The sequence below is a fragment of the Babylonia areolata genome, chromosome 1 (assembly GCF_041734735.1).
Source record: "Babylonia areolata isolate BAREFJ2019XMU chromosome 1, ASM4173473v1, whole genome shotgun sequence".
NCBI lineage: Eukaryota > Metazoa > Mollusca > Gastropoda > Neogastropoda > Buccinidae > Babylonia > Babylonia areolata.
Window position 1 is genome coordinate 1,394,451 of NC_134876.1, and position 14,566 is coordinate 1,409,016.

Genomic DNA, 14,566 nt, shown 5'->3' on the forward strand with positions numbered 1-14,566 from the left:
GAGATAAACCATTTGGGGATTCTTCTGTTTGTGCACATGGGATGGTAAACAGATGGGCTATCAGCAACAGTGATGCATGAAGAGATAAACCATTTGGGGATTCTTCTGTCTGTGCACATGGGATGGTAAACAGATGGGCTATCAGCAACAGTGATGCATGAAGAGATAAACCATTTGGGGATTCTTCTGTTTGTGCACATGGGATGGTAAACAGATGGGCTATCAGCAACAGTGATGCATGAAGAGATAAACCATTTGGGGATTCTTCTGTTTGTGCACATGGGATGGTAAACAGATGGGCTATCAGCAACAGTGATGCATGAAGAGATAAACCATTTGGGGATTCTTCTGTTTGTGCACATGGGATGGTAAACAGATGGGCTATCAGCAACAGTGATGCATGAAGAGATAAACCATTTGGGGATTCTTCTGTCTGTGCACATGGGATGGTAAACAGATGGGCTATCAGCAACAGTGATGCATGAAGAGATAAACCATTTGGGGATTCTTCTGTTTGTGCACATGGGATGGTAAACAGATGGGCTATCAGCAACAGTGATGCATGAAGAGATAAACCATTTGGGGATTCTTCTGTCTGTGCACATGGGATGGTAAACAGATGGGCTATCAGCAACAGTGATGCATGAAGAGATAAACCATTTGGGGATTCTTCTGTTTGTGCACATGGGATGGTAAACAGATGGGCTATCAGCAACAGTGATGCATGAAGAGATAAACCATTTGGGGATTCTTCTGTCTGTGCACATGGGATGGTAAACAGATGGGCTATCAGCAACAGTGATGCATGAAGAGATAAACCATTTGGGGATTCTTCTGTTTGTGCACATGGGATGGTAAACAGATGGGCTATCAGCAACAGTGATGCATGAAGAGATAAACCATTTGGGGATTCTTCTGTCTGTGCACATGGGATGGTAAACAGATGGGCTATCAGCAACAGTGATGCATGAAGAGATAAACCATTTGGGGATTCTTCTGTTTGTGCACATGGGATGGTAAACAGATGGGCTATCAGCAACAGTGATGCATGAAGAGATAAACCATTTGGGGATTCTTCTGTCTGTGCACATGGGATGGTAAACAGATGGGCTATCAGCAACAGTGATGCATGAAGAGATAAACCATTTGGGGATTCTTCTGTCTGTGCACATGGGATGGTAAACAGATGGGCTATCAGCAACAGTGATGCATGAAGAGATAAACCATTTGGGGATTCTTCTGTTTGTGCACATGGGATGGTAAACAGATGGGCTATCAGCAACAGTGATGCATGAAGAGATCAATGATTTGGGGATTCTTCTGTCTGTGCACATGGGATGGTAAACAGATGGGCAACAAGCAACAGTGATGCATGAAGAGATCAATGATTTGGGGATTCTTCTGTCTGTGCACATGGGATGGTAAACAGATGGGCTATCAGCAACAGTGATGCATGAAGAGATCAATGATTTGGGGATTCTTCTGTCTGTGCACATGGGATGGTAAACAGATGGGCTATCAGCAACAGTGATGCATGAAGAGATAAACCATTTGGGGATTCTTCTGTTTGTGCACATGGGATGGTAAACAGATGGGCTATCAGCAACAGTGATGCATGAAGAGATAAACCATTTGGGGATTCTTCTGTTTGTGCACATGGGATGGTAAACAGATGGGCTATCAGCAACAGTGATGCATGAAGAGATAAACCATTTGGGGATTCTTCTGTTTGTGCACATGGGATGGTAAACAGATGGGCTATCAGCAACAGTGATGCATGAAGAGATAAACCATTTGGGGATTCTTCTGTTTGTGCACATGGGATGGTAAACAGATGGGCTATCAGCAACAGTGATGCATGAAGAGATAAACGATTTGGGGATTCTTCTGGTTTTTTGTTGTTGTTTTTGTGCAGAATGGGTAGTAAACAGATGCGTAACAAGCAACAGTGATGCATGAAGAGATAAACGATTTGGGGATTCTTCTGTCTGTGCACATGGGATGGTAAACAGATGGGCAACAAGCAACAGTGGTGCATGAATAGATAAACGATTTGGGGATTCTTCTGGTTTTTTGTTGTTGTTTTTGTGCAGAATGGGTAGTAAACAGATGCGTAACAAGCAACAGTGATACATGAATAGATAAACGATTTGGGGATTCTTCTGGTTTTTTTTTTTTTTTTTTTTTTTTTTTTTTTTTGCAGAATGGGTAGTAAACAGATGTTGTGTGTCAGAAATATTGAATCTGGTTTGAGTGCAGAGTGTGTCCACATGACTCTGTGTCAAAGGAATATCTATGTTTTTTGATAATGAAATTGACCTAACTTTCCATACCTTGTGGCGTGATACTGTATGAATAGATAGTTGGCAAATCTGGTATCTGTGATTGTTATAGATCATGACTAAATTCACTGTTCTATGCCAGATTGGATGGGTCTTATCCATGCATGTGAATGAAATTGACATTGATAGTTTTCCATCATAGTAGATGTATATTTATACTGTATGAATAGATAGTTGGCAAATCTGGTATCTGTGATTGTGATAGATCATGACTAAATTCACAATTCTATGCCAGATTGGATGGGTCTTATCCATGCATGTGAATGAAATTCACATTGATAGTTTTCCATCATAGTAGATGTATATTTTACAGAATAAGATTCACTAACATGTGAAAGATATTTAGGAAAGAGAGAGATATTCTTGATGTTGATTGGGAAAACTGGTTCCAGCCTGGAGGTTTTACAGACTGATGTGTTGCATTGTATTTTGTAGTATTGTGTTGTGATGTAGTATTGTATTGTAAGTAATGTATGTGAATTTGTGCATGTATATGTGTATATACAGTGTGGATATGGTTTGTGTGTGTGTGTGTGTGTGTGTGTGTGTGTGTGTGACATTTATTTATACTGAAGCTGGTATGCATTAGAAGTTTACTTTGTTGATTGATTTCATTTGAAAATCCATAATAAATTTGATTGAGCGTATTCTATAAGCAGTGCTAGCTGAGAACTTGGTTTTTTTTATTGTTTTTTTTCTCTCAAGATTTTTTGCATCTTTAATTTGAGACATTTTCGCTCTGTAATCCGGGGTGGAATTTGCAATGAAGTGATGATAGATTTCTTTTGTTGATCTGCAGGAAGTGAACAAATGGTCTGAAAGCCGATGGTATGGGAGTCATTCATGGTGCTGGATGTTGTTTTGTGTGAGACAGGGACCAGACAGTCAGACAGTGCTGTGTAATGTGTTTTTATGCAGCACTCTGGTGAGGTTTGCAGTTTTGTATGCAGTTAAGAGTTAGTATTATTCTTTTTGTGTGTGTGTGTGTGCATCATATGATCTGTTGTTTTTCGTTATCATCGTGTGTGTCATGCATTCATTGCTGATTTGATTTGGTATGCATTTTGGATGAGTTCTGTTCTTTATTGCCAGTGTTATACAATGTGTGTCCATGGTAAACTTGAACTTACTCATTTTCTCTGGTAATGCTTAAGTCTCTTGAAACCAAATTTGGCTTAAGAATAAGGAAAAATTCAGTTCATTTCACACATTTTGATTACAATGACAGTGCACTTGTGGGAAGGGCACAAAAAAAGAAAGTGTTTCCACAGTCAGGCTACTGTTACCATTATATTTCATTTTCAGAAGATTTTGCGTTGTTATGTGACATGTTGACACACTGATTAACAGCGGTCACTTTATCATATTTTTGGTTCAAATAGGAACTTGTTTTGCTCAGTTTGGAAGTTACAGTGAAGAACACATTTTTCAAATGCATTTCAGTTATGTTTTGCTTTGGGAAGTTAATTAAAATATACTGTCAGAAATAATTTTTCTTAGGAAAAGAATCTCACTCATCTAAAACATGACATGAAATATGACTTTGGGCATAGAAATGCTTTGTGCTTGACACTTGGTTTGAAGGTCTTACTCGATCCACATTCGCCCAAGTGGTCTTTTTTGGAAAATACATGATTGTACACAATTCAGTGACTGTTTGATTGTACACAATTCAGTGACTGTTTGATTGTACACAATTCAGTGACTATTTGATTGTACACAACTCAGTGACTATTTGATTGTACACAACTCAGTGACTGTTTGATTGTACACAATTCAGTGACTATTTGTACACAACTCAGTGACTGATTGTACACAATTCAGTGACTGTTTGATTGTACACAATTCAGTGACTGTTTGATTGTACACAATTCAGTGATTGTACACAATTCAGTGACTGTTTGATTGTACACAATTCAGTGACTATTTGTACACAACTCAGTGACTGATTGTACACAACTCAGTGACTGTTTGATTGTACACAATTCAGTGACTGTTTGATTGTACACAATTCAGTGATTGTACACAATTCAGTGACTGTTTGATTGTACACAATTCAGTGATTGTACACAATTCAGTGACTGTTTGATTGTACACAATTCAGTGATTGTACACAATTCAGTGACTATTTGATTGTACACAATTCAGTGATTGTACACAATTCAGTGACTATTTGATTGTACACAATTCAGTGATTGTACACAATTCAGTGACTATTTGATTGTACACAATTCAGTGATTGTACACAATTCAGTGACTGTTTGATTGTACACAATTCAGTGACTATTTGATTGTACACAATTCAGTGATTGTACACAACTCAGTGACTATTTGATTGTACACAATTCAGTGATTGTACACAATTCAGTGACTATTTGATTGTACACAATTCAGTGACTATTTGATTGTACACAATTCAGTGACTGTTTGATTGTACACAATTCAGTGACTATTTGATTGTACACAATTCAGTGACTGTTTGATTGTACACAATTCAGTGACTATTTGATTGTACACAACTCAGTGACTATTTGATTGTACACAACTCAGTGACTGTTTGATTGTACACAATTCAGTGACTATTTGTACACAACTCAGTGACTGATTGTACACAATTCAGTGACTGTTTGATTGTACACAATTCAGTGACTATTTGTACACAACTCAGTGACTATTTGATTGTACACAATTCAGTGACTGTTTGATTGTACACAATTCAGTGATTGTACACAATTCAGTGACTGTTTGATTGTACACAATTCAGTGATTGTACACAATTCAGTGACTGTTTGATTGTACACAATTCAGTGATTGTACACAATTCAGTGACTATTTGATTGTACACAATTCAGTGATTGTACACAATTCAGTGACTATTTGATTGTACACAATTCAGTGATTGTACACAATTCAGTGACTGTTTGATTGTACACAATTCAGTGACTATTTGATTGTACACAATTCAGTGACTGTTTGATTGTACACAATTCAGTGACTGTTTGATTGTACACAATTCAGTGACTGTTTGATTGTACACAATTCAGTGACTATTTGATTGTACACAATTCAGTGACTGTTTGATTGTACACAATTCAGTGATTGTACACAATTCAGTGACTGTTTGATTGTACACAATTCAGTGATTGTACACAATTCAGTGACTGTTTGATTGTACACAATTCAGTGATTGTACACAATTCAGTGACTATTTGATTGTACACAATTCAGTGACTATTTGATTGTACACAATTCAGTGACTGTTTGATTGTACACAATTCAGTGACTGTTTGATTGTACACAATTCAGTGACTATTTGATTGTACACAATTCAGTGACTATTTGATTGTACACAATTCAGTGACTATTTGATTGTACACAATTCAGTGACTGTTTGATTGTACACAATTCAGTGACTGTTTGATTGTACACAATTCAGTGACTGTTTGATTGTACACAATTCAGTGACTGTTTGATTGTACACAATTCAGTGACTGTTTGATTGTACACAACTCAGTGACTGTTTGATTGTACACAATTCAGTGACTATTTGATTGTACACAACTCAGTGACTGTTTGATTGTACACAATTCAGTGACTGTTTGATTGTACACAATTCAGTGACTATTTGATTGTACACAACTCAGTGACTGTTTGATTGTACACAATTCAGTGACTATTTGATTGTACACAATTCAGTGACTGTTTGATTGTACACAATTCAGTGACTATTTGATTGTACACAATTCAGTGACTGATTGTACACAACTCAGTGACTGTTTGATTGTACACAATTCAGTGACTGATTGTACACAATTCAGTGACTGTTTGATTGTACACAATTCAGTGACTGTTTGATTGTACACAACTCAGTGACTGATTGTACACAACTCAGTGACTATTTGATTGTACACAATTCAGTGACTGTTTGATTGTACACAATTCAGTGACTATTTGATTGTACACAATTCAGTGACTGATTGTACACAACTCAGTGACTGTTTGATTGAACACAATTAGAGTCAGTGACTATTTGATTGTACACAATTCAGTGACTGTTTGATTGTACACAATTCAGTGACTGTTTGATTGTACACAATTCAGTGACTATTTGACGGCATGCACCTGCAGTTGTTGACAGTAACATATTATCCAAAGGAAGTGAAGGAGTGTGCTACATTATATTCAGAGAATGATTTTGCATCGGCCTCATCAGCACAGACTGCATCATGCCTACCATTGACCATCAAAATCAGCACATCTCCTTCCAGTTTTCCTACAACATAGGATTGGAAGAAGACAGTTTCTCTTTGCTTAAACTATGCATGCAAGTTTCTGAAGGATGTTTTGTCCAGTGTCATGTTTCTGGTTGATGCGCACACACAAAAATCTGCAATCACTTTGTGTTTTCTCAGACTGCGACAATGAGGTGCTGTGCTTTTTGGTGTTCATGTTGAAGTTACAGAGCTAAGTGAGGTTTCAAATGGCTTTGATATTTCAGTCACTGACTTTAGAAATGTACACACCTAACGTCACTCTGACTTCAGTCACAAAGAAGAAGATTATTGTGTACATTGTGCCCTAAGATGTTTGTGGCAATTTTTAACACATCTGTCAAAGTCTAAAAGTCAGGACATTGATTGGGGAAGTCTTAAACATTGACAGATATATATCAGTCATGATTGTAAAAATAATGAAATCCCAATTGATATAAGTTACCTAACAGGGAATTAATCTGTTTCCAGGAAGCAACTTTTGGTTTGTTAAACACTCCTTGATGTAAGTTACCTAACAGGGAATTAATCTGTTTCCAGGAAGCAACCTTTGGTTTGTTAAACACTCCTTGATGTAAGTTACCAAACATGGAATCAATCTTTCCAGGAAGCAACTTTTGGTTTGTTAAACACTCCTTTCTGATGGTGAGCTCCTGTGGTCCCTGTGCATGTTAAGCAGAAATCTTATGTGAGCCATGAAGGCTTTGCCTTATCTTACCAATCTTATGAAGGCCAAGATTTTTAGACTTCCTTTTTCGGACTTAACTATGACCTTTATCTCTCATATTGAATTTCTGTTTTGTGGCAGGACTTATTTTCTGCTTGTGTATGTATTGCTTTTGCTCTTCATTTACTTTCAGGTGCTGTTAATTATCATTGCTGTTGAAATTACAAACAGTCAGATACAGAGTGCTTCATGCATCAGTATCTTTTTTTGTTCTGATTTAACGTATTTAGGACACCACCACCTACTAAGCCAGACTCACGAAACATATTCTGTCAGACAGTTCTGTGTTTACTGCAGAGCTAACTGCTTTAAATCTAGCTTTAAATGCTATATCGCAATCATCTAATCGTAAATTTGTTGTTTTTTCTGACTCGCTTTCTTCTCTGGAGGCAATAGCTCATCGTAATATTGATCATCCCAAACTTCGAGAATTCTTCAGTTTGTTTACCCATCTTAAAAGAAATGGTTTTGTAATCATTCTGGCTTGGGTGCCCGGTCATGTGGGCATTCAAGGGAACGAAATAGCAGATAATCTGGCTAAGAGTGCTGTTAGAGAGAAACAATGTAAGTTTTATATTCCTTTTACTGATTTTAAACCCAAAGTTCATCGGTATACTAAAGATCTCTGGCAGAAAGAATGGAATGAACAAATAGATAACAAATTATTTAAAATACGACCAAATCTTCAGGAGACTCTGCCTATGGCTGTGGTGAATCGAAAAGAAATGACAGTGCTGTGCCGACTTCATACAGGTCATACATACATCACACATTCCTACCTCCTGAAAGGAGAAGAAGCTCCTTGGTGTATTCCGTGTGATGAACCACTCACTGTGCAACATATTCTGATTGATTGTTGGGACTTTTATGACACACGACGGGTTTTTTTTACAGCAGATTCATTGAGAACGTTGTTCCGTGATGTCCCTCCGTGGACAATATTGCAATATTTAAAAGAAATAAATATTTTTAATAGTATTTAATATAGTATATGCTTAGTACAAAAGTTGTGAAATTTTTATCATGGAGTGATCACAATGCAGTAGAAAGCTGAAAAACATTGGGGTGGCCCATCTGCGGTGACCAGACTTTGAATGGTGGATAGCCCTGATATGGCCTTCATGGTCGGCTGGGCTCTAAGCAATATTTTTAATTTAATTAATTTAACCTACTAAGCCCCCTATTAACAACAATAATGGCTTAGTTGCGGAGCCTGACTGAGTGAGCGTCCCTCCCAGAGTGTAGACCGCCACCACGTCCCTCAAACAAAAGCCCCCATGAATCTGCCGACACTGAAGACACTGACAGGACTCACCTCAAGCATGGAAGTGGAGGGGTATCGAAACTGAGGTCACCATGAGAGGATGGCATGAAAGGCCACAGACTTCGAGACTGTTTTGTTTATATTGATGATGATGAAGGAGGAGGAGGATGACGATGACAATGACAATGACGATGTTGCTATGGAGGTCCAATTTGGTTTGGGACTGTGTGACAAGGCTGTACTCTACACTTCCTGTCATAATGATATCCCGGCGTTAACCAGGCCGGAGAGATACAGACACTTGCAGTGTTGGTCAGGTAATTAGAGCAACACACCCAAAGACGCATCCTTGAAGTGGATCACACTCCCAGTCTCCCCATTTAAACCCACAGCACACTCAACTCTGGGTAGGAGCCGGCCACGGGCCAAAAAAACCCACCTCCGCTGGGATTCAAACCCGCGTCCTCTCAGCCGTCAGTCCGCGGCGCTAACCACTTGGCCACGGCGGCTGGTGCATCAATATCTTTAATGCACCAGTGACATGTATTGTGTCTGCTAGGCTGGGGTTTGCTGTGCTGATATATCAGTTCTGGCCGGTGGGAAATTAATATATAGATTCTGTTTAAAATCATATTTGTGTGACGAGAATATTTTTGTAAGAAAGTAGTTTTGAGAAGAACAGAAGAGCTAATGCTCCTGTCAGCAGTATTGTGAAGAAAGCTTACTGTGGGCAGTGCAAAACAGGACTACCAAATGTGTAAATAACACTCATCCTTTAAAAACAACAACACAATGTGTTGCAGCTTTACATTGTATGAATCTCATGCAGGTCAATGTTGTGTGCATGCTGCTGTGATAGGGGAGTCTGGGTGTTCCTAAAGAATAATAAAACAAACATGTCCCCAAAACATTTGGAACTTTTTCCCACAAAGAGTGCAGAAGGTTTGGCATTTGTGCATGTCCAGTTTTTTATTCACCTGTAATCAGTGCAGCATGTGAATATGATGGATTTGTAGCCCATGAACACAGATTAAGAAGAAGCTGATCAAGACACATCATTGATTTGATGGCTAAAGGAAAAGAGAAGATTGATGATTTGAGGTCAAACCTGACTGAAGAAAAAGAAGTGTTTGTAAAAGGAACGTGGTTTAGTAAGGGAAAATAAGCCTCAAACAGTTGCACAATCCCTAACCATAGTATTGGTCTCATTCCAGTTAACAATCTTTTTTTTTCTGGGATTCCTTGCAGGAGCACTACTATCTGAGAATGTTTTCTTTTATAACAACTGTTGGATTCAAACTTGTGTATTTCACTCTGTATATGTGTGTGTGTGAGTGTGTGTGTGTGTGTGTGTGTGTGTGTGTGTTCAAACACCAAACACACAACAATACACTATGCCTCATGTTGACTTAATGCTTTTTTTTTTTTTGCTGTCGCTGGTCTATTATCTGTATTTTGATACATAAATTCAACGCTTTTTTTTTCCAGTGGATTTTTTGTTTGCTTGCCTATTGTCTTGTGTTTTGATATAGAAACTACAAACAGCAATAATGAACCTATTTTTTTTCTTTTTCTTTGAAAGCCGCTGTTATATAAATCATCATCTTTTTGTTACCTTTCAATTTTTTATTTAGATGTTCAGGTTTTGGTGTTCACCATTTTCATTATTTGCTTATTTTGTTTGCTTTGAGTTGTTGTTTCTTTCCTTCAGTGAGCCTTTATCCAGCTCAGTGCGCAATACCCAAGTGCTGATTTATCCATATTACCTGATTCCTTCGTTTGCACCAAGTCCAGATACTTCCGTAGTGCATCAGGTTCATTCATTTCGCTTTCTCAATTAGTTGTATTATTTGTCAGTGCTTTTAGCTTGTTGGCTTTTGCCTCTATATTGTTTGCCTATGTTTTCAAAGGGATTAAGTGTTTTGTTGTTGTTGTTTCTTTGCTTTTTGTTGTTATTTTTTAATGTGTGCTTATTGTGTTGGAAGAAATGGCTTTGACAGTGTGCTGAGCTGTTTCAGGGCTGGTCCACAGAAACTGCAGTGCAGCTGCACTGAATAGTACAGAAATGGCTTTGACAGTGTGCTGAGCTGTTGCAGGGCTGGTCCACAGAAACTGCAGTGCAGCTGCACTGAATAATAAAGAAATGGCTTTGACAGTGTGCTGAGCTGTTGCAGGGCTGGTCCACGGAAACTGCAGTGCAGCTGCACTGAATAGTACAGAAATGGCTTTGACAGTGTGCTGAGCTGTTGCAGGGCTGGTCCACGGAAACTGCAGTGCAGCTGCACTGAATAGTACAAAGTGTTGACAGAGAATGGGTATATAGAGAAGATTTTGTTATCATAATTGTTTATTTCTGTACATGTTTTGAGAAGTTTTGCTGTAATTGTGTATGTCTCAGTTGCCCACAATCCTTACTGTAAAGACCTATGTGTGTGCACGCAGGCACCTACACACACACACACACACACACACACACACACACACAGAGTCTGAATGTGTGTATGCCTGCACGCCTGCTGATAGGTTTGTGTGTAATTTAGATATAATGAGCATTGTTTTTATCTTGGTTTTTATACATGAAAAATATACATCTTCTTAGTGTAGTTAACTGTAAAGCGCTTCGTGATCTGTATTTATTTGTTAAAAAAAATATCTTTTGATAATAATAATAATAGTAATAATAATTCAGCCTTTGTGTGATAATGCATATGAGATTTTCTTTCTCATGTTCTAGTGCTGCAGGTATTTTTATAGTTTGTCCCTGTCTTTGGAAAGAAGAAAATCTACACTGGGAATATCTTTTCTGCTGCCCTCCTCAAGTGCTTTTGGAGTTCTACAATCTATTTTTTTATATGTGTTCTCCTTCTCGCCTTCTCGTCCAGTCTTTGTTCATCTATATGTTCAAAGGAAAAGCAACATCAAGAATGAACAAAAAGAAGCACATTTCTGTGTTTGTCTGGGTTCAATAGTTCATGCTTTTTTTTTGCTTTTTTTATTCATCTTTTTTCTTTAAATAATCCCAAGCAGGAGTATTACCTGAGCTAATAACAATACATGCATATACATATATATATATATATATATATATATATATATATATATATATATATATATATATATAGATAGATAGATATATAGATATATATATATATATATATATATATATACAGAGAGAGAGAGAGACCGTTTGTGTGTTTCTGCTTTAAATAGATAGATATACACATTATTTATTTTCAGTGTGGTTAGATAAAATGTTATATATATATAATTATATATACGTGTGTGTGTGTTTAATACCTTCTTCTTTCTCTCCTCTATTCTCCTCTCATCTCTCTTTGCTGAACACTAGTTGGTAGGATTTGTCATCTCATTTGTTTTGGTTTTATAATGAACTGATTAAAACAGGTACCATGATGTGTACTGTCAGGTTAATGTATACATAATTATGTTTATGAAGATTTTTTTTTTTTTAATGAGCAGTTGAGAGCATATACATACATGATGTGATGTTGACATGGGTAAGAAACTATTGTCAAGTGCATTTAAAATGGCCAATTTCTTTCTCTTGACGACTTAATTAATATGTATAATTTTGCTTTGTCATGAATAACATTTTATCGTGTATGAAGAAGAATGCATAATTCATGTGTGCATATTCTCAGTTGTTGTGTGTGCACAAGTCATAATGTTAGTATGTGAATACTAGCGGAAATAAAGACGGTTCTTTACATTTTTTATCATGAATTTTACGGAAAAAAGCAAATCAAAGAGAGAGAGACAGAGACAGAGACAGAGAGAGCAACGTACATAAAACACATGATAAAGCCAACAGGCTCAGATTGATGTACAAAATAATATCAAGTGGCAGTTTGTGCATACACACACACACACACACACACCTGACCCCCCCCCCCGTCCCCCCGACCCTCTCCCCCCCGTACACACACACACACCGCACGTGCAAAGCGCACAATACGCACACACACACACACACACACACACACACACACACACAAACACAATTTCATCAACCAATCAGCTAACAGACAACCATGCGAACGCTTGAGCGAAAATCGCCACCAATTAACAACACACACCAGCATACAAAGTTTTGCGCATAACTTTTATTTGAAAGGCCAAACGGAGAATACATAACACACACACACACCAAGCACATACATACATACACACACACACACACACAGACCCACATAAGCGTACTCATGAACATAACATTTTTTGAAACATTGTAATATTTACGCATAGAAAGCAACATAAGAATTGACAAGCACATAAAAAAAGCTGACGATGTCGGATTTTGTGATTCATTTTTCGGATGAAAACAACAGCACTGCTTATAAAAGAGAGAGAAGGGGGTTAGAGAAGAGGGGGGGGGGGGGGGGGATAAATGAAATGAACACATAGAATTTACTGTATTTAACCAAACACTTCAATATTATTGTGTTTACTTATTGGATGTTCTTATATAAACTATCACACAAAACAAACGAACAATGAACGAATAAACAAAACTTTGTGTAGAGATACATAAACTAGTATATATATATATATATATATATATATATATATATATATATATATATATATATATATATATATATATATATATATATATATATATATATATATGTGTGTGTGTGTGTGTGTGTGTGTGTGTGTGTGTGTAGAGAGAGAGAGAGAGAAAGTACCACGCAGGCCTATGTTGCGCAATCAGAATAATCACAGTAACTCGTTGTGCTAAATCAGCAACTTATCAATCAGATGTCAATGAAATGAGTTGTGACAACCGTCACACAGCCTCAGATATATAGATAAATGAATGGTTAGACAACCAACCAACCAACATACCATTTAATCAACAGACAAGCAAATCGACAGAAGCATTGATGTCCGAGTGAATCTTTGAACAGCTCGATAAAAAGGTCACCTCACAAGAAAGTGTCGAGATATAAAAAAAAAAAAAAAATTAAAAATAAAAAAAAAATCCAGGAATAAAATGAATCATCAAACAAGTGTGTATAGGTCGAAATAAGAAAAAAAAAGAGGAAAAAAAAAAAGAGTAAGTGGATCAGCAACAAATCAATTAAATGTAAATCAATACGTTGACTGACAACATAAGTTTCGAATTCAGAAACCAGAACAAAATGTTCGTCAAAAGGACAAAGAAAACGAAAGAATCCAACAAAAATAAGGAAAACTGATGGATGTTGGTAAGAATGGACGAACGAATGTATGAAGGAAACACCACATGAACGAATGAATGAATGAATGGATGGATGAATGAATGTATGGTCCACAATCACATACAGTATCATAAACACGTCTTAAACGACCAGCAGTGAAAAGAGCAGGCAGAATCAGGAAAGAAAGGTCGTGGATTCTCAACACATGCAGAGAGAGAGAGAGAGAAAGACAGACAGGCAGACAGACAGAGGTAGAAACAGAGAGACAGACAGAAAAAGGAAGGGAAATGGAAGGCTGTAAAAAGGTGGGTGGAGGGGGGAAGGGAGAGGGAGAAAGGGGTTCAGAGTGAAAGAGACAAACAGAAAGGACAGAGTCAGTCAACAAAGACAACAACAACAGTTATAATAACAATGGTCAGAAGAAGGAGAAGAGTGTTTAGAAGAAGAAGGAAGAAGATAGTGGAGGAGGAGAAGAAGAAGGAAGAAGATAGTGGAGGAGAAGAAGAAGAAGGAAGATAAAGTGGAGGAGGAGAAGAAGGAAGAAGATAGAGGAGGAGAAGAAGAAGGAAGAAGATAATGGAGGAGGAGAAGAAGAAGGAAGAAGATAGTGGAGGAGGAGAAGAAGAAGGAAGAAGATAGTGGAGGAGGAGAAGAAGGAAGAAGATAGTGGAGGAGGAGAAGAAGGAAGAAGATAGTGGAGGAGGAGGAGAAGAAGGAAGAAGATAGTGGAGGAGGAGAAGAAGAAGGAAGAAGATAGT